We start from the raw sequence: 20,351 nt of genomic DNA, 5'->3' as shown, positions 1-20,351 counted from the left end.
AAATCTTTGAAACCACTGCTAAACACACAAATATGCAGACGTTGATGAAGAGCCCAGAAAAATATCCTCGTCTTCATCCGTGAAGGGTTTTGTATCATTAAACAAACCCCTTGTTCTTCCTCTGTTTCCTGCAGGATCCAGCTCTCTGGACACAAACACGTTTTTTTTTAATCTTTTTTTTTTGTGAAGCTGAGAAATTCCCCACCTTTCAGTGCCACAGAGGACACAAACCACACAGCGAGAGAGTCCATTCATTAGTTCGTGTAAAATTTTATGTTGTTCTGTGAGCTCGACCCAGAACTCCCAGCCAGTCCCTCAGGTCAGGGCCGGGCTGCTGTGGTTAATGGACTCACTGACTCGGTGCTGGGAAAGTTCTCAGCCCTGCAGAACATGCAGAGCTGGTTCTTATACCCACTGTGCAGGCGGATTTACAGTACGCTGACCCAGAAACCACAGTCAGGTCAGCCTTTTATGTAATTTGGGCTGTTTACTGAGCTCCGGGGAGTCTGGCTGCCTTGAAGGGAATTTCAATTTCTCATTTCAGCTCCGTGTATTTATTCTTGGACTCTTCTAGAGTAACTTTGCATGATTCACAGTTTCAGATTTGCTCTTATTCATCTTTATTCTGCACTGGTGCAGGCATGAGCAGCATTAGCTCCTCCCCCTTTAAGTCACCTTTCTTCTTATTCGCTGCCATAAACAGAAAGTTAAAGCAGGGGTGGGTGGGGCTTCTGTGCTTGGACTGTCTGATTTCTATGACATGGAATGGATCCAAGAATTAAAAAGTGTCAAAGTTCGGTTTACCTTACGGGAAAATTAAAGCTCATGGCGAACTGTGATTCTTTGCAATGACCAGCAGGGGGTGACTCTTCTGTTTGAGAAATGAAGCCTTTGGCACCTTAAGCTTACCGTAACTCTGTTTCCACGTTGAATGCAAGGAGATTGTTGTTCTGTAACACCTGATTTTCTCCCTTTGACTTGATCCGCTTCCTTCCTGTTCATTGGAAAAGTGGCAGCAGAAGAAGACGTGGCGTAGAATCATGCGTAGGATGAAACTGATCACAGTTGTTTCAGGCTCCGTCAGTATGGCTGTAGTTGCTTTTCTGTGGAGGTGCACATGGTGCAAGTTATGCCGTCTGATGTATATATTCAAATATTTTAGTTGGGTTTTAGCTGTCACCACCAGAGATGGGCAGTAACATGTTACTTGTAACGCGTTACTGTAATCTGATTACTTTTTTCAAGTAACGAGTAAAGTAAGGGATTACTATTGCAAAAACGGTAATTGGATTACCGTTACTTTCCCGTAGGAACGCTGCGTTACTGCGTTACTAAAACTGTGATTGATGGTGGTGATCAGTGCCAAACATGGAATGATGCAGTGAACTGTGTGCAGATCAACAATGGATCATATATCGAGTGTGGGAGAGAGTATGAGCGTGCAGCGTTTAAAGCGTGGAAGTACTGACCTTACTTTGAGTTTGATTCCATAAAAAGTGACAAAAACATTAGTGTCCGCTGTGCGTGGGAAGAAAACTTCTTTTTACAGCGAAAAAAAACCCCCCTAAACAAGCACAGAGTGCGCAATGATGTAATGGGAAATTCACTCGCAGATTCTTCCACTGACCGCTGCGGCGCACCTGCACCAGGGTAAACCTCCGCCTACCTCACTCCTGCTTTACAGGTGAAAATAGAGCAACAGGACCGCTGAGTCTTTGACTTTATTTATTTTCTGCTGTGAGTGTCAACACAAAAAACATTTTATTTTATGTGCTGGAATGTGCAGAAAATAGGTTTAAATGTTAAACTAATTTCTTCCAGTCAGAGAATGTTGCATATAATTAAATTTTTGCTTGATGCATAAAGTTAAAAGATTAAAACTAATAAAACAAGTTTTAAAAAGAGACTTTTCCATCTGATTACATTTTGTATGATGGATTATGTAGAAAAAGTAGAATTGGGCTGAAAGATCTATCGCTTTATCACCTCTTCAGGTTGTAAATCGTGTTTTTAAAAAGTAACTAAGTAATTAATTACTTTTGAAAATAAGTAATCAGTAAAGTAACGGGATTACTTTTTGGGGGAAGTAATTAGTTACTGATTACTTTTTTCAAGTAACTTGACCAACACTGGTCAACACTAACTGAAGTTTAGCCAGATGAGATCCTCCGTCTCTTCAGTTTAATAGAACCAGAGACGCTAACTTGTCTCGTGTGGTTTGTAAGATGACAAAAAACTGAAGTGTCTTTCTAGAAATGGTTAAACTGTCCGCTTTTATTCTAAACACCAACATGGGAAAAAATCCCAGCATCCGCCCATCAAATCAAACTTCTGTGAATAAATTCAAATTTTTTTAAAAGGGACAAAAGTTAGATCACATTGTTCCAACATCACTTTCCCATATATATCGCTCCAGTCCTCCCCAGGTATCTCAGTATTATTGTGTGATTGTTCAGGAAGCGACTCCTTTTGCCTTTTGTTCGTGTGTGTGTGTGTGTGTGTGTGTGTGTGTGTGTGTGTCTTTCTTTTGTGGTGGTCTGTGCTGTCAACGTGGGACTCTGAACATCTCGTGAATGAGCTGCAGGCTTTGCACAATCGCTGCTTTGGGAGTGAGTGTGTTTTGCTGTGTGTGTGTCCATCCTGCAGGCGAGGTGCATTCACAGGCGGAGAATGGCTCTATTGTGGCTGCCGGTCGTTAGGATGCTCTGTGTGCATTTTGTTGTTTTTCCTTCCTCCTCTGTTGTTTCCTGAGTGTGTGTGTGAAGGAGACAAAAAGGGAGAAGACAGAAGATTTCTATTTAATCTGTAAAATATCGTCCCTGCCTCGGATTTTAGCTTCCATTCACTCACTGCTTCTTCATCCACTCTATTATTTTGTGATTAAACTGTCTAAGTTTCATTTTTTAAACTAATTTGGCACAAATGACATAAAGGACAAGAGAGGCTGATGCAAATCCTCACATTAGGCTGTGAAAATGAGATGCAGGCTTTCTTTCACCGCACACCTAATAAAACTTGGAGCTGCTCAGTTTTTGTAGTGATTAAACAAAAAACAAACAAACTGTGAATTAATGTCATGTGAAGATCACAGTTACCTTACCTCGGGGCGATCGTGGCTCAAGAGTTGGTAGTTCATCTTGTAGTTGGAAGGTTGCCGGTTCGAGACCTGGCTTGGACAGTCTCGGTCGTTGTGTCCTTGGGCGAGACGCTTCACCCGTTGCCTACTGGTGGTGGTCAGAGGGCCCGGTGGCGCCAGTGTCCGGCAGCCTCGCCTCTGTCAGTGCGCCCCAGTGTGGCTGTGGCTACAATGTAGCTGCCATCACCAGTGTGTGAATGACTGAACGTGTAAATCCTTAGGGATTAAGTTACACGCTATACAAATACAGACCATTTACCTTTGGACAATCCTAAATGGCTCTAAATGGATAAACACAGTGATGGACACCATCAGGTTCTTCACTGAGTCGCTTACGGGAAATTAGAAGTAGAGCTGTATAAATCATTGACTGTTCATAAAAGATGGATACAGCCTCTGTTACATCATCACTTGGTTTGTGAATCAATCCAAACTTTATTTATGAAGCAAAGATGGAACTCAAAGTGCTGAACAAATGAAAAGCAGAAAATAAACACAAGTTCCTATCGTCACCCTCCATTCCTACACCCCAACATACACATTAGACCCCCAATTTTTTTTTTTTTCACTCTTGCCATCTTGCTGTTATGAAGGCAGATGTTACCTGTCTGTCACACAGTAAGGCAGACTCATCCATCTGGACCATGACTTCCAAAATGTCCATCCTGCTCTATTCAACAGACTCAAATTAGCACCTGAGGCCATAAAATGATGAGGAAAGTGTTCACTGAGGTGACAGAGCGCAGCAGCTCGGGTTTATTCTTCTTCTCTACACACAGCTTTGTTCTCACCTGCTGCTGGTTGTTTAAAAGGAATAACTACATACAGCAGATATCTGAAGCTTCAGCTCGCAGCCTCTGAGACCGAGCAGGCCTTCCTCAGAAAAGCTCTGCTGTTCATTCACTTTGCAACTCTTAGTGTTATTAAACTTTGCTGAAGCGCGATGTTCTCTGCTGTGAGCATAAAAGGTGTCAGTAAATGTGTAAAACCACTTTGTTATTAAAACATGAAATATCTGAATCCCCAACCTGCAAACTGAACACTAAACCAACACACACAGGAGAGTTACAGCCCTGAAGGAGAAGCAGATGCTTCTGTGCGTCTTTTTTATTGAGTCCTGCTCCAGGGTAGGAAAATGCTCCGCATTGTTTTGCAATGTGCAGCCCTCAGAAAACCCAGCAGGCTTTGATAAAAGGAATCTGACTCCAGAGGCTCGGAAAACTTGGAGCTGATGCCCATCCATCATTCCTGATCTCGTTCTCTGCCTGAAAACAAATACACGTCTTTTCCAAAATGTCAAACTGTTCCTCTGACAGCGAAGGAGAGAAACTGCAGCATGGCCACATCTGCCCGTCTGAGAGGGATCATGTGTGTGTTCATTGTTCCCATTTCTCTCCAGAATCTATACAAAATAGATTTTTGTGCATAACTGACGTCCGACTGCATCCCGCTGTGTGAGTATTTACTCATGAGGACTCCTGAGTTTATTTCAGTTTGAGGAACGTTGTCTAAAGGCTGCAACAACTAAGGAAACTTTGTACTTCTGAGGCTTTTCTCCAGTTTTACCTCATCATCAGAAGAGGTGAGAACATCAGAAGGTATTGAAAGTCTGTTTGACTGATTTGCGGTCAGTGTGAGACGTGTTCAATAACTCCAGCTTTGCCTTTTAGTGCCTGTAGGAAAAACATTTAATTAAGTCCAGGATTGTTCTTGGAGGATTTCCTGCAGCAGTGTGGGCAGCAGCAAAGCTCAACCACAGACACTCTGAGTTTTCATTTTGGTATCATATTATCATATGTAACATTGGTCCAAGCCAACATTGTATTAGATGGCAAAATGTGGCTTTTGGGAGCAGAAAGTAGGGCAGATATTCTTATAGGAAGCAAGTAAAGCTCTATTTTCATAGCATTTTTTGCTCATAGGGAAAAGTTGTGTTAGAAAAGGATATTGAAAGTGTACACAGAGACTGAGTGACAGATGGACAGAGGACCACCCAGTCAGGCTTACATCAGTGTCTCAGCCTCAGAGGATGTCAGCTGAGCAGCACTGCGTTTATACATCAGCTGCCTCAAGAGGAGCCACGACAGCTGGGTCACGGCTGAGGATGTGCTGCCTCAGACCAAAGGTCAGGACCCAGTGTGGGTCACTGACCTGGTTCTAGTAGAGGCCCCTGCATGATAGCAGTGGAAGATTAGCTTTGAGAAGTCATGTTCACCATGAGAAAGAGCTGCAGCCCAGTCCCACGCAATTAATAACCCCGAAAAAGGAAAAGCAAGAGCCGGCCTGGTATTTATAGACGAGACCAACAGGCTCCTGCTGCTTACAGTTAGCATGGAAAGATGCTCGCAGTATCCGTGGTAATGTTTGGATGTTCAGGTTACCATGGATACTGTGAGCATTTTTCCACAGTTAATGAAAAAATCCACCCTCAGCAGCACAGTTCTGTGCTTTGTTGGAGGTTGATGAGGTCGCTCCCATTTCAGGGAGTCAATCACAGGATGACACAGCTCTCGCTCTCAGATATACCTGGGCTTGTCTCGTCGCTGTGTGTACTAAGGAATAGTGTTTCTGCAGTGATATAACGACGTGCACAGGTCTAGAAACAAGTCGCCAGGTTCGATTTGATGCTTAATTTTAGGAAATCTGCAGATAAGTGCGTAGTATGCAAGTGGTGCCTACTAGAGCTGGGCGATATGAGATTTTTTCATATCACGATATGTTTTTTTCATTTCAGGCGATAACGATATCTATCACGATATAAGCCAAATAACTATATTTGTAAGATTTAAATGTGCCGTTGCTCACAAGTAAAATGTGAAATAATCAGCAGCTTGTTTTTATTTAAATATTTATTTCCCATAATAAGTTCAACAGGGTAGATGTACTTATGGAACATGAGACTTTTTCAGATAGATAAAGGCAAATATTGCAAACTACACAAAAGGCAGCCGCTAAAGCGTTTAAGTTTCAAAATAGAACAAACGAAACAGACTAAATTGTCAATTCCACTTAGAAACAAAATATTAATTCTAAAAATAAATCTTAGTTTGTTTTACAGAAGAACAGACAAAACTGACTAACTTTTGTCAATATCAAATAAACTGAGAACTAAAAGGAAATTCTCAATCTCTCCTTGTTGTATAGCTGAGCTTTTCAAACAGTTTTAACAGTTACTTTAGTCTGACAAAAGCCGAATGACGAATTAGCGCTTCCAGTCAGAGACTGAGGCTACGTCCACACGTACACGGGTATTTTTGAAAACGGAGATTTTCCGTTTTCGTTTTAAAAAATAATCCCGTCCACACATAAAGGCAGAAATGAAGGAAAACGCTGCTATGAACATGCCAAAGCAGCAGGTGGCGCTAGATTCCTAACTGTGCAGAAATGTTGGCCAATCAGAAGTCTAGAAGCCTCGGTGGGAAAAAGTAAACAAAGCTGGGGCATAGAAGCAGAACCGAGTCGTATGTGTGGACGGACAGTAACTGTGTGTATATGTAAGCATTTAAACACTGCAGAGAGTAGAATTAACAGTATTGTAGAAATTCATTTCACCGAAACAATAACGTGGCGCACAGTGTGACGCATGCACCAGTTTATTGTATTTCCAGACTTGCTTTCGGCACAATTTACAGTGCACGCTACTCTGTTTTTTGTCAGACTTGAAATAGCCGAAATACCGTCACACTACGGAACTTCTTTGGCTCTTCCGTTCGACAATCTCTCCTGTATTTGAACCATCATCTGTTTTCTCTTCGGTCACGCTCGGTTGATTTTTCTAGTCGGCACACTCATTTCCTCCATTACCCGCTGGCTGCTTCGCAAACAAACACACGTGCGGCTTGGCACTTGTGCTGTACGTAACAAGTCACGCGACGTGACGCTGCGGCTGTGATTGGTTCGGCTCTGCGCTAATTAGTTTGGATTGGCTGACCTTTTTTTTTTTTTTTTTTTTTTTTTTTAAGAGGACAAGAGCGGCGAGGACAAGAGCGGCGAGGTCTATCGCGATAGCTTAATTTCTCTATCGAGTAAAAGTTATATCGCGATACATATCGTTATCGTTCTATCGCCCAGCTCTAGTGCCTACTAATAGAAGTAAGCCCGCACACTTGGGTAAAAGTTTAGTGGCATCACAAAACAAAATATTCAAACATATTTTAATTCCTCCACATTACTATTATTACTTCCAGGCTGGACGACTGTAATTCATTATTATCAGGAAGTCCTAAAAACTCCCTGAAAAGCCTTCAGCTGATCCAAAATGCTGCAGCAAGAGTCCTGACAGGGACTAGAAAGAGAGAGCAGATTTCTCCTGTTTTGGCTTCCTGTTAAATCCAGAATTGAATTCAAAATCCTGCTCCTCACATACAAGGTCTTAAATAATCAGGCCCCATCTTATCTTAATGACCTTGTAGTACCATATCACCCTATTAGAGCTCTTCGCTCTCGCTCTGCAGGCCTACTTGTTGTTCCTAGAGTATTTAAAAGTAGAATGGGAGGCAGAGCCTTCAGTTTTCAGGCCCCTCTTCTGTGGAACCAGCTTCCAGTTTGGATTCAGGAGACAGACACTATCTCTACTTTCAAGATCAGGCTTCAAACTTTCCTTTTTGCTAAAGCATATAGTTAGGGCTGGACCAGGTGATCCTGAATCCTCCCTTAGTTATGCTGCAACAGGTGTAGGCTGCTGGGGGATTCCCATGATGCTCTGGGTGTTTCTTCTTCACTCACCATGTGTTAACAGACCTCTCTGCATTGAATCATATCTGTTATTAACCTCTGTCTCTCTTCCACAGCATGTCCTTATCCTGTCTTCCTTCTCTCACCCCAACCAATCACAGCAGATGGCCCCGCCCCTCCCTGAGCCTGGTTCTGCTGGAGGTTTCTTCCTGTTCAAAGGGAGTTTTTCCTTCCCACTGTCGCCAAAGTGTTTGGTGATAATAATTCTCCTTGTATTAGTGCCTCTGTCAGTGCGCCCCAGGGTGGCTGTGGCTACAATGTAGCTGCCATCACCAGTGTGTGGATGACTGAATGTGTAAAGCGTTATACAAATACAGACCATTTACCATTGTAGGATCTATCTTATAATACAAAGCGCCTTGAGCCGACTGTTGTTGTGATTTGGCGCTGTATAAATAAAATTAAATTGAGTTATAGTCACCCTAGTGGCACAAAAAAGTACTACAGCAGATATGCTTTTTTCATAGCTATTATTTGAATATGTATAATCTCTCTTTAATGGGTTTATCCAGTATAGCGGATGTTTGAACTTGTGGTGAAAGCCTGAGACACACAAAGTCAGCTGCATCTATCAAACTCTTTCTACACCGTGCTAAACTGTGTAGTTTCACATGCGACTGTAAACTTTGGTTTCCCATATTTTAGAACCTTATCAATCCCGACATCGATGTGTTTGAGTGTAGACGTGAGTTAACTGGCATTTATTACTGGACCCTCGGAGCCAGACGTGTCAGGAAATGTTTGTTTTAAATGTTCTTAAAACTCCTTTTTTGGGTCCCCGAATGTGAAGATGATCACAGGTGGGAAATATAAAAGTCAGTCTGATTTAGTTCGCTCACTGACTTTAACGTCATAATGAGGTAACAAAGCACCCGTCAAGCCGAGAAATATTATCAAATGAGTGAGATAAGGCACTTTTGTTCCAAGTGTGATAAGGACTCAGGATGTGTCCTCAGCTGCACTCTCTTTATTATGATGTGACCTATCAGTATTTAGAAAAGAGGCTCAGTGCTGCCAAATTAAACACGCTGATAACCATTTAGCGCTATTTATCATTTTCATGGCTTTATTTTTTTTTCTTCTTTTTGTTATCTCTTGCTTTGCTGTTTCTGAAGAATTTCATCACTCTGTTGATGATTGATTCATTATTTATTCTGTAAAATTTCTTGGACATGCTCTTTTTGATAAGTCCTCAGAGGCTTTTTTTTAATACATAGGAGAGGCAACCTTTTCTTTGTAATAAACATAAACAGATATATTAGATGCAGTTTTATTCGACTTTCTTCTGTTTTTCACTGTAAACACTACAGCACCAGGTTTCCAACTGGAAGCTGCTTTGGAAAAGCTCCGTTTTCAGGAGGGAAAACTGCTGCTGAAGGCCTGAAGTGGAGCGCAAAGGCTGTTTTATGATTTCAAGTCACTGCTGACGTCGTTTAAAGTCATCTGGATGTGCTGCTTTTTCAAAACTTTGGCAGGAAAAATCGATTACGTGTGTCAAACGCATGCAATCACAATGATCGCTCCAATATCAGTGTTGATATGGGAGTCATTCAGAGCATCAAAAATTAAACTTGTAAAGATTCCTCTGCAGGCAATGATGCAGCTGTCCATTTATTTTTACTATCACTCTCTCTTCTGTCTTTATTAGCTTCTTGTATTGGACAGTGAACAAAAGACTGACGCACACAGACACACACACATCTGCAGACCATCTGGTTGTGTGTCTAAGTTGGCGCACAGACAGCCTCCCCTTCCCTACAGCAGCACTATCGGACTCTATTGTATTAGTGTGTTTGTCCAGTCGGCTAATTAATAACCGCTTATCAGGATCGAGACAACAATAAAGTATTTCTGCCAATCCGAGCGCTTCCTTCCCATCTGGGCAATCCTGGGAGCCGGCGCCAAGTGACCACACACACACACACACACACACACACACACACACACACCATGTTTTCATATCTTTGTGGGGACATATAATTGACATAAAGCTTTCCCTAGCCCCTCCCCCTAACCCTGACCATGAAAAATGAATGCCTAACCCTGACCCTAACCCAACTGTAAGCCTGACACTAAAACCACATTTTGAGTCTCAAAAATGCCTTCAAACTCATGGGGACCAGGAGTTACACTGTACCTGCAGATGTATTGATATATTTTGTTTCTGTATATAACTTGTGCATATCCTTTGTTTGGATACTTATGTTATTGTGCATTACATACGTTGCCTGTGTTTACATACGTTGGCTGTGTACCTCTTAAACTTATTTTGTCTTTATTTATCTTATTCTCTTATCCAAATAATGTGAATGTGAAAACCTATAACCTGCCAATGGCGAGATGCCAAACTGTGTTTCATTGTTCTGGTAACAGTGACTCTGTCTGTCCATCTGTCCAGTCCCCATAACAACAACAACAATCTTTATTTATAGAGCACATTTAAAAGCCTTGGGCATACCAAAGTGCTTTACATAAAACAATAAAAAATAAAACAATTCACACATTAACATCATATACATAAAGGTAACGAATTATGTTCACAGATAAAAGCCACCAATAAGAGTAAACTGCAGCACATAGGTTATAGCAAGGTAAGACTGTACCACCATGATAAAAGACACCAATAATGGAAAGATAGTAGAGAATTTAATACAATAGGTCAATAGGTCACTGCAAGCAAGCCAGCATTTAACTGGTAGAAAAGGCAAGTTTAAAAAGATATGTTTTTAGCTGTGATTTAAAAGAATGAATAGAATCAGACGCCCGGATAAGGGCTGTTGGTCCCCACGAGCATAGTAAATTCCAATTTTTGGTCCCCACAATGACATGTAAACACAAACACACACACTCTCAGAGGCCCAGACCGTAAGAAACCTGATGATATTACACTTTTTTGGATGGGTCAGACTTTTATTTGGGCATGTGACGTAAAATTATTAGAACATCTTATTTTTTATAATTTATTCTTTTGTACTTTGTAGCTGGAGACGTTGCATGTTTCCTCAGTGTTAAGCACTGATGAATAAAGCACCAGCATGGACGAGTCCTTGCAGACTTGCTGAGATGCAGATATATCAGCAGTTTGTAGTTATTAGTCATTTAGACATTAATATCCAACTTTAATCCACTGAGCTTTGATAAATATGAGCCTGAGCTCCGCCTCAAATGTGAAACACCCATGAAAATAGCAGTGTATTTGTTTGTGTACATAACTTTGTAAGTACATTGATTTACTCTGTAGACAGCATGTTTTTTTTATTATTATAATACAAAGTGTGAAAAAATGAAAAAGACTCATCCCATGATTTCTGGCGTGAGTGGTGTAATGAGTCACTTCACACCCACTGTTATCTTTTTCCCTTTGAAGGTGGAAAATATTAAAGTCATGTCGACAGCTCAGTTCACTCGAAACCAGACAGGGAGGGAAATAAGGGATCCTTCATTTCCAGAGACATGAGCGAACAGATTAGCGCCCGGCACCGTTTCACAAACTGGCACGAGACCGAGTTGGAAGCGCACATTGGAAGTCTTTGTGTAATTCTGCTAAAAAGACACGCATGATCGCAGACCTCCACCTCGGCTCCACCTCGGCTCCACCTCGGCTGGGAGAATAAGTCTTTCTCAAACAGAGATGAATACCAGGAAAGAACGGGGTGAAACCAAATTAGCTCTCCTGCCTCATTATCAGACTACGGCACCAAAAGTGTTGAGCACAGATTATTTTATTTGCCTTCGGATCATCCTTACTTACCTCATACTGTTTCTGACTGTGTCTTTCCTTCAGTGCAGCCACTTCAGGAAACTGTCTGCTCTTCATTTCCAGCTGTGGTACAGATGTGTCGAGTTTTGGCCCAATGCAATGCTTACAATCCTTCCACTGAAATGGAAAATGCTCCATAATGTTCATTTCTGGCCTTGTTGTGTATGGCGGGGTTGCCGTGCCTTTTTTAAAAGCAAAATTGTGATATGAAGAACACACGTACATGTTTAGACTCATCGTCTCATGTGCTGCTTACATTACAGCTTCCAAACAGAGACCAGTGTTGTGGTCATGTCCTCAATTGTCCTGCACATATTGTACAGTACAGCCAGCTGCCCACCAGGCTTTTCTTTGTGTGCATAAGTCCGTACATAGACACAGACACACAAAACAAACTCTTTGTTTTTCCATATCCTCAGGGGAAATGGTTATTTGACTTACAGCAGCACAATGTAGCTGACATAAAAGACTTTATTTTAGAGGCCATTGTTTCCTGCTGCTGACTGCTGGACAGAAAGCTAAAGGATGTGTGCGCGGTTACTAGAAATGGATGGTTTCTGGCTCACGGGCAACACAAATCGATTTCAGACCGCAGGAACTTTTTCATAACTGTTTGTTCACACTGTGAGAAGAAGTTCCTTAAAAGTTCTTAGAACAACATTTTGTGTGGTCTTAAAAAATACATGAAGTGAAGAGAAAAAAGCTGAAGTGCAAAATGAGTAAGAAGGTTTTGCAGTGTTGGTGGAAGCCGCCCACAGGGACAGTGACACTCCGACTGTCTGCATCATGTTGGACGTTTCGTAGTTTCACACTTGCATTGTGAAGCATTACAAACATGAAAGGCTAATGCAATACTTTTGTTAAATCCTCAAATTTAAAACTGAAAGTCTACACTTGAGGTTTTGTTTTTTTTTTCGGAGTCATTGTGGCGTTGAAGCGCACACGTCAGCTCCACAGTTTGCTTTCAGTGGCCATTTTTACACCACAGGGTTGAGTGTGAACGTGTCACCTAGGCTTAGCAGACTGTGTTGATAAAGTATAAAGTTGCAACTTGCAGACTTGCTACTTGGTGCTAAGTAACAGACTAATGAAATGCTAAAGTGTCACTCACTAACGCTGGAGCTCAGACTTTGACAGGCCATACCACACAGCAGGGCATATAATTTGTCAGATAATTGCTTTAAAATGCTCCACAAGTGCAGAGAGGTCCAGTTCAGGGACTCCAGTTAGCTGAGGTGAAGCCTTGCAAAGATCAGCTGGGAGTCAAACATTTTCAAGCATTTCACAAACTGAGCTACAGAGAAGTGAAGTCGCAAAAAGTTAATACTAATACTTATGGATACTTATGGATACAGTAGCTGTGTTAGTCTTCTTTTCTTCTCTGACACACATGTGAACATCGTCCCCTAATGAGACCGAGATGAAGGCAAATCCACGTCTCCCTCTAACAGGAGCTGGTATTTTACTGTGTTAGACTAAAATAACCTCTAATGTGATCTCTGCATTTTCTGGCTCTCTCACATACATACAACCGCACAGATCACCTCAGGGCGTGTTGCCACTAAGACATGTTATCTGGAAGTGCTTTAGTTAACGCAGGGGAAGAATCTCATAATGAAAGCTCCTCTGTTTCATTCTCTGCTTTGAAAACTGGAAAAAGTAAATAGCTTTAAGCCCAAATTACTGTTTGAAGGTTCTTTTTTTCTCTGTGAAGAAGAGGAGGTATTGCTTAGAGAAACAGAGCTGCTCATGTCAAGTTCAGTTCATGTTTATTTATATAGCGCCAAATCATCACAACAGCTAACTCGAGGCTCTTCAACCTGTAAGTAAAGAGCCTCCAGTAGTCAGGAGAAAATCAGCAATCAAACCAGTCAAACAACGCTTTATGAGAAGCACTCGGTGAAAGTGGGACAAATCACAATCAGAATACTTTATATAATTTCCTTGAGGGTTAATAAAAACTTCCTTTTAACTGGAAGAAGCATCTGGCTGAACCAGGCACAGGGACGGACGATGTTTCATGGTCAGATCAGGATGGTTCCATGTTTACGATTGCGACCTGTCCTGTGCCGCCGTTCATCAGCTTCTTTCCTACTTTATTTGGATTGGCAGTTAAGGAATTAAATTGATCTTGAAATGAATTGAAGTTGGCACAAAATCAAAATTCTGTGTAGATGTCCCAGACGGTTCTGGTCCAGCTGGACGCCGTTTTTCTATCCTTTGTTGCACGCTTGTGTTGAATCTCCTTAATTCACTTTCAGATGACCTGATTTATCTCATATTGACTGAGATGATTGTGAATTTGATTTTCGCCATAATCAAGCAGCCCCACTGAGACGTCTAAGGTCTGTACTGTGTTCTGTATGGAAAAGTTACCATATTTTCCGCACTATAAGGTGCATTGAAAATCCTTTAATTCTCTCAAAAATCGACAGTGCGCCTTATAATCCGGTGTGCCTTATGCATGAACTCTGGTTGTGCTTACTGACCTCGAACCGATTTAATGTGCTACACGGCGCTCAAAAATCTGTCAAAAATGTTTTAGTACGACTTTGCTAAGCTACGAAGCCGCACCGCTTGATGGATTGTCGGAGCATTACGGCTACCATATCAGGAGCCTCGCGGAGTAATCTGGGTCCTAAACTCCGTCCCTTCAGGTCCCAAAGTCAAATGAACACTGCGACATCACTGAGAGTTACAAACTGTTAACTGGGTAGCTGTAGCTCAGGCGGTAGAGCAGGTCATCTACTGATCGGAAGGTTGGTGATTTGATTCCTGGCTTCCCCTAGTCTGCATGCCAAATATCCTTGGGCAAGATACTAACCATAAATTGCTCTCCGATGCATCCATCGGAGTATGAATATGGGTGTGAATGTTAGTTAGAAGGCACTAAGTAAATGTGCTTGAGTGAATGGGTGAATGCACAAGTTGTTTAAAGCGCTTTGAGTGCTCAGAAGAGTGGAAAAGCGCTACATAATAGAACCAGTCCATTTACCAAACTGTCTAATTTCTTTCATCTTTAATAAAATGATCATTGTTACACCTGGTAAAGCAGCAACAATCAAGTTTAACATCCAGGCATCCATGAAAACAGGATTTATTAAATTCAGCGGAGTTAGAAGTTAGCAGCAAGTTAGCTCGTTAGTTTCCACCTAAACATGATATAGCATGTTCTGACTGAGAGATTTCTGAAACATTAAAACGTACAGCTCTGCTATCACTTCCAACATAAATGAAGACAGAAAACTAAACAGCAGTGACGTTTGTAGGGTTACTGAAGTTGGGCTAGCTGGTATATAATGATGTGCTACGTGTGGCTAGCGACACAGCTATGTTAGCATAACATAAACAGTGAAGCTGGAGGATGAATGCTAACTTTTTTCCACTCGATAAAAGTTAACGTGAGGGTTCCCAATGGATAAGGACAAATGCAATCGCATGGCAGGATGCTGTAAACGGACCAAACTTCAGTCAGGAGAACAACTGAGATAATCCATCCACAATACGAGGTTAGTCGTTAATATACTGCAGCAACACGGGAATAGAGCAGCTGCGGAGAATTCAACATTAATGAATCAATGGTACAGAAGTGGAGGAAGCAAGAAGAATGAGTTGAGTAAAGTTTGATCTGATTTTGTTTCGCCTAATGCGCCTTATAATCTGGTGCGCCTTATGGTCCAAAAAATACAGTAGATGGATTCAGCAAATCTGTTGCGATCGATCACACAGGCCTAGAGACCTGCTGGGAACTATTTGGCAACCTCCAGTTGCCAGGTAGAAATATGTGTTCTGGTTACTGTGAAATTGGTTGCTAACACCATTCAGGCTGACCAGGCTACTTCCAGAGACCAAACTCTGAGCTTTCCAATGGTTTATAAAGTTTCGCTGTAAGCCAAATATATTTGTTTTGGATGGTGGACATTTCATTAACATGAATTTTGTGGATAAAGTTCTTCATAGCAGGAATTATACAGGGTCAGCAGCAATGAAGGCAGAGCTATTGATCCAGGAGCTGATTAATATTATAGTTAGGTTAAGTTTAGTTTGTGACCCAAAAAGTGAGACTACACCGATCCAAGCAGCCAATGAGGCAGAATATTTTCCCAGCAGTCTGTAACGCCACATCTTTAACCTGCAGACATTATAAAATCGCTCAGATGACGATAAGAATCAAAGCATCTCAAACTTTTGCACAACAACAGCGTGTGAGGGAGTTTGATTAGAGACAGCGGGATTGAGTTCCTCGGTCATCAACGAGCTATTAGTTCATTCTTTTCTACCAGGAAGTCAGAAGGACTTGCAGTAATTGCAGTCCCCTCCACTTACTGGAGATGTTTGTGCACATTATATTCAGTGCTGTTGGGGTTTTATCAAGAGTTTGAAGGAATGCGGGTTATGCTGTGGAATGAATCTTAACTGAATTTAATTACTGCCGTGAGGAAATGGAGGAACTGTTCGCCATTAGTTTGATTTAACGTTATATTTCTAACATCACAGGGGCACAGAACCTCCTCTCGTTCCACATCAGCGTTAAACTGGACCATAAATGTTTCCATAAGTTACTGACAAATTGTGTTTGGTCCTTTGCATCACTTTAACGTGCGCTGAAATACCGCTGTGCCCATTTTTAGTCACAGCTCTTTGAATTGTAACACGCTGCTGAGTTTCTGCCTCTAATACAGAAAAGGTTAAACTACTTTCTTCAAACTACTGATTCAAATGGAGAAAATAAATGCTTTGTTATTTTATGTTAATTGCTAAATGGCTCTGTTGGACTTGTAGTTTATCCTGTGAAACTGAAGTGTACACAGTGCTGTGCCACATTAAACCAGAAGACTGTAAAGCTGATTCAGCTGTTCCAGATGATCCAAAAATGAAAGGGCTGTGACTTCTGGAGCCTGCTGACTATAAGGGATACAGTCATATAATAGATGTTTAAACCAGTAGCCACGGTGACATCATCCATTGTTTTGCAGACTTGTTTCCAAAGCTTCTAATTGAAGGTTTTAGCCGTCGCCATCCAAGCTTTTTTTAAATTATGGAACTGAGCGAGGGCAATCGTACCAGGCTTCGTTGTCCCTCTGCACATTACTGGAACTGTAACGCATCAAATAAACATTATTTTGTGTTTAATAAGGCTTGAAACTAGAGAAAGTGTTTACTGAGGTCACAGATCAGTTCCCAGAGGCAATGTCCCCCCTTTTATAAGCAATCTGTGGTTTAAACCCGGGACCCTTTGTTACCAGAGAGACTTCATCAAAGGCAGCCGAATTAAAATAAGTCAGTTAAACCTGATCCAAACACAGTGATCCTGAACACGCCCAAACACAGAGAGGAAACCGTGCACCCACTTTAATACTTTTCTTGGGAAAACAAAGGATGGCGTAGCTGTTTGGGTTGAGCTCTTCCCTTCTGCCTCCTCCATAAAAATCAAAGTAACCACCTCAGAGTTGTCCTTTATATTTGTTGACAGTTTGTATGTGAGATGTTAAACAGCTGATGTTTGCACCTCATCCTTTTACTCTAAACACGCTGACTAAAGACTCATTTCAGTCTGTTTAGGTCTGTTAGGGATTTAAAAGCCTGACGCACAAACTTAAGACCCGCGGCAATAAAACGAGATCCGGCCTGATTAGCCCGAACACATCCCGTATAATTACAGAACACGCCCACCCATTTGTACACCGACACACATCTCGTGTCTCCGGATGCTCAATCAGCTCCTCACCTTTGATATGAGGGGCACGTCTGATGACTCGTCTTCTATCTCTATTGTTACAGAGGGAATAAAAATCGTCCTCAAGCTCGACTCTGACGCGCTGCAGCTCTGGAGTTTGTTTCAGGCCCAGTTCACAACCTTCACTGACATGTTAGAAACAACCGAGCTGAGCCAGCAAACATTTATTCTGAGGCCGCGATGGTTCTAAAGAAGCCAATAATCAGAGGAGACTGCTTTATTTGGCTCAGTCACTTTCATTTATAAATCCAGTTTCTTATAAACTTCACAGGCCAAACTCCCGAGGCTTTTATTGGTAGTTCTGCTTGTCTTTAATTTACTCATTCAAATCGATCTCACTTTCATATTCCTGAGTGTAATCCATCTCTCACTTGGTGTTGCATAAATAACGTTTTATTCGATGTAAAATAACCATAATCTCAGCTCACCTCACTCTGAAGCGAGTTCCCATCCTAAAAATAACTGTTAGGAGATTTTATTACACTGTGTGTGTGTGTGTGTGTGTGTTTACCTATCTTTGTGGGGACCAACAACCCTTATGGGGACAAAAACCTGGTCCCCATGTTTGAAGGCATTTTTGAGATTTAAAATGTGGTTTTAGTGTCAGGGTTACAGTTAGGGTATGGGTAGGTTTAGGGTAAGGGTTAGGCATTCATTTTTCATGGTTAGGGTTAGGGGCTAGGGAAAGCATTATGTCAATTATATGTCCCCACAAAGATATGAATACCCGACGTGTGTGTGTGTGTGTGTGTGTGTGTGTGTGTACATTTGGATGCTGTCTGTGTGTGTCTGTGTGTAGAAACATCTCCTGTTCTTTACAACTTGAACTTGTCCTTTAAAAAATACCTTTTCTGTTTCCCAGGGAAACTTTATTTGCTTCCTGCTCCTTGAATCAAAGGACACAATCAGACCGACTGGACAGGTTTAATGTCAGGCACTTAAAAGATACAAAGGGTGCCGAGTTTGTGACACTTTCCCACTTCAGGGCTGTAAAAAACAGTTTGGCTTTTTAAAACTTTATTACAGCTGTTAGAAGAACATTTCCATCAGTAACTGCTTTCTCTTTAACATCATCGCACTTCAGAGCTCCAGAGTCCGGCTAATTTCAGCTCCATTGTTTCCTCCCATTATTCAAATAATAAAGGCCTACTGTGTGTTTGAGTTCCTGTAGAGTGTGTGTGTGTGTGTGTGTGTGTGTGTGTGTGTGTGTGTGTGTGTGTGTGTGTGCGTACTCATTGTTAAAGACTGAGTGTCCCAGGAGGAGTTTGATTTGGATTGAGCTGCATTTACTGTTCCTGCACGCTGAGCTGCTGTTTGTGAGTTTGCAGTAAACGGCCTCCTTATTGTGAGGACGGCTCAGAAAATGTTTCCGCTAATAGGAAACAGAAAGCGTGGAGAAAACACAAATCTCTGATAAATAAACGATAAACAGGAAGGTTACAGGTTGTTTGTGCTGGAAATCTTTTTCAGATGATTTTTGATGTATTTTTAGCTGTTAGTGGACCGAGGGGCTCTAAATACACAAACATTAGAAATCAGTAAACTAGAACTCTGCTGATGCGTTACCCATAGTTACATAGTTATTAGTAAGTTGTCACATTAGCTCAGGGAGGCAAGCTTGGTTTCTAAAGTTCAGGGAAGGTTGGCGTTTAAAGTCAAAGATCATTAAAACAGTCAACAACCTTTGTTTTGTAGAAACTGACAATTTAAGATAAAAAATAATGTTAAACATATTCATAGCTCTTCCAGTGGTTATAAACAGGTCCAGCTGTTTCTTTTAACTCTGTCACGGTGGCTTCAGTACTTTTAGAAATCCTCTGCCTCCACCGAGGGCTCGCGTTGGCTCATGATGACACTGAAACACACACCACACAGTGAAAAGCTGTCATCCTTTTTGATAAATCCCTTTAGCCTAATCTTTGTAGGCAGGCAGACAAAGGGCTAAAGCTAAAGTGTGTGAAACATATGGCTCCGGGTCCAGAAGTGACCTGTCAGAGAGTCCAGTGCGGCCCAATGGTTGCCTTTTGGAACATGTGGAAATGAAAGTGTCAATTTTGGTCTGTTAACTGTAATTTTGTCACTTTTATAACCTTCTTACTTATAGAGACAAAACTATGGCATAGTTCATAAATGTATTCATAAGTGGCTATATTTATTTATTTATTTATTTATTTATTTTGTGAATGTACGTCTTAAAACGTAAACCCAACGAGTCACATTGATGGCTTTCTTTGATTTACTTCGTTATAATGTATAAAAACAGCGCCGTATTGTTGAAGTTGCCTTTTTCTTCCATCATCTGAGCGATAAAATGTGTCTTTAAACTTCTCACTGAAAGAGAAACAATTTGAAGGCGCTTTTGTTTAATAGGCTCTGTATTTAGTGAGCTGGCTCACTTAAAGTCAAATTAGGTCGAATCCGTCCCAAGAAGTAATAAAGCGCTTTTGTAGTCCTGGTCAAAATGTTCCTTTTAGCTCTTAACTCTTAAACCTTTGGTGGAAACACATGAGACAACATCCATGATGGAACCTCTGGGGCTGAAATATGAAGCAGTTGCCAAAACTGCAATTTCTCTAATGGCTGCTTGAGACTGGCTCCAAGAGTGAGTGAGTCCCCACAGACTGCCATGTTGGCGGATCAGCCTGCAGAGAAAATGTTTTTGCTCTTTCTAGCTAATTTGGTCCTTTTGTAGCAACTGTACACAGACTTGGACATTTTGTAACTCATGCATTTGCAGTCTTGGTGGCGTGGGCTCTTTGAGTGACAGGGGGTCCTGTGTTTGTGGAGCTTGTGCCTTCTGGAGCATTTATTCTTTGCACTGGTCTGTAGAGTAAAGTGTGTCCTTTTGGTAAATAAAATGATCTGTGGGAATGTTATCTATGGCTGATCCTCGGGTGTCTGTGTCTCTGTAGTCTGTGAACGTCTGGTAACCTGATATCTCTGCTTTTCATCGTTTCATCCTCAACACAAAGCGGCTCAGTGAT

At 41.5% G+C, this 20,351-nt stretch overlaps 1 protein-coding gene across 3 annotated transcripts in view; it reads left to right on the top strand.

Annotated features, from left to right (window-relative positions):
* LOC147331417 (semaphorin-3D-like) overlaps positions 1 to 20,351 on the top strand; it is a 110,590-nt gene that overhangs the window by 7,258 nt on the left and 82,981 nt on the right. The gene's annotated exons all lie outside the window — the stretch shown is intronic.

Source organism: Aulonocara sp. 'chitande type north' Nkhata Bay, linkage group LG5, assembly GCF_057382095.1.
Source record: "Aulonocara sp. 'chitande type north' Nkhata Bay isolate Kocher_YH1m ecotype deep benthic linkage group LG5, A_spYH_male_GT1.1, whole genome shotgun sequence".
NCBI classification, from domain to species: Eukaryota; Metazoa; Chordata; class Actinopteri; order Cichliformes; family Cichlidae; genus Aulonocara; species Aulonocara sp. 'chitande type north' Nkhata Bay.
The sequence above is the reverse complement of the archived record's forward strand: the minus strand, read 5'-3'. Positions and strand labels throughout refer to the sequence as shown.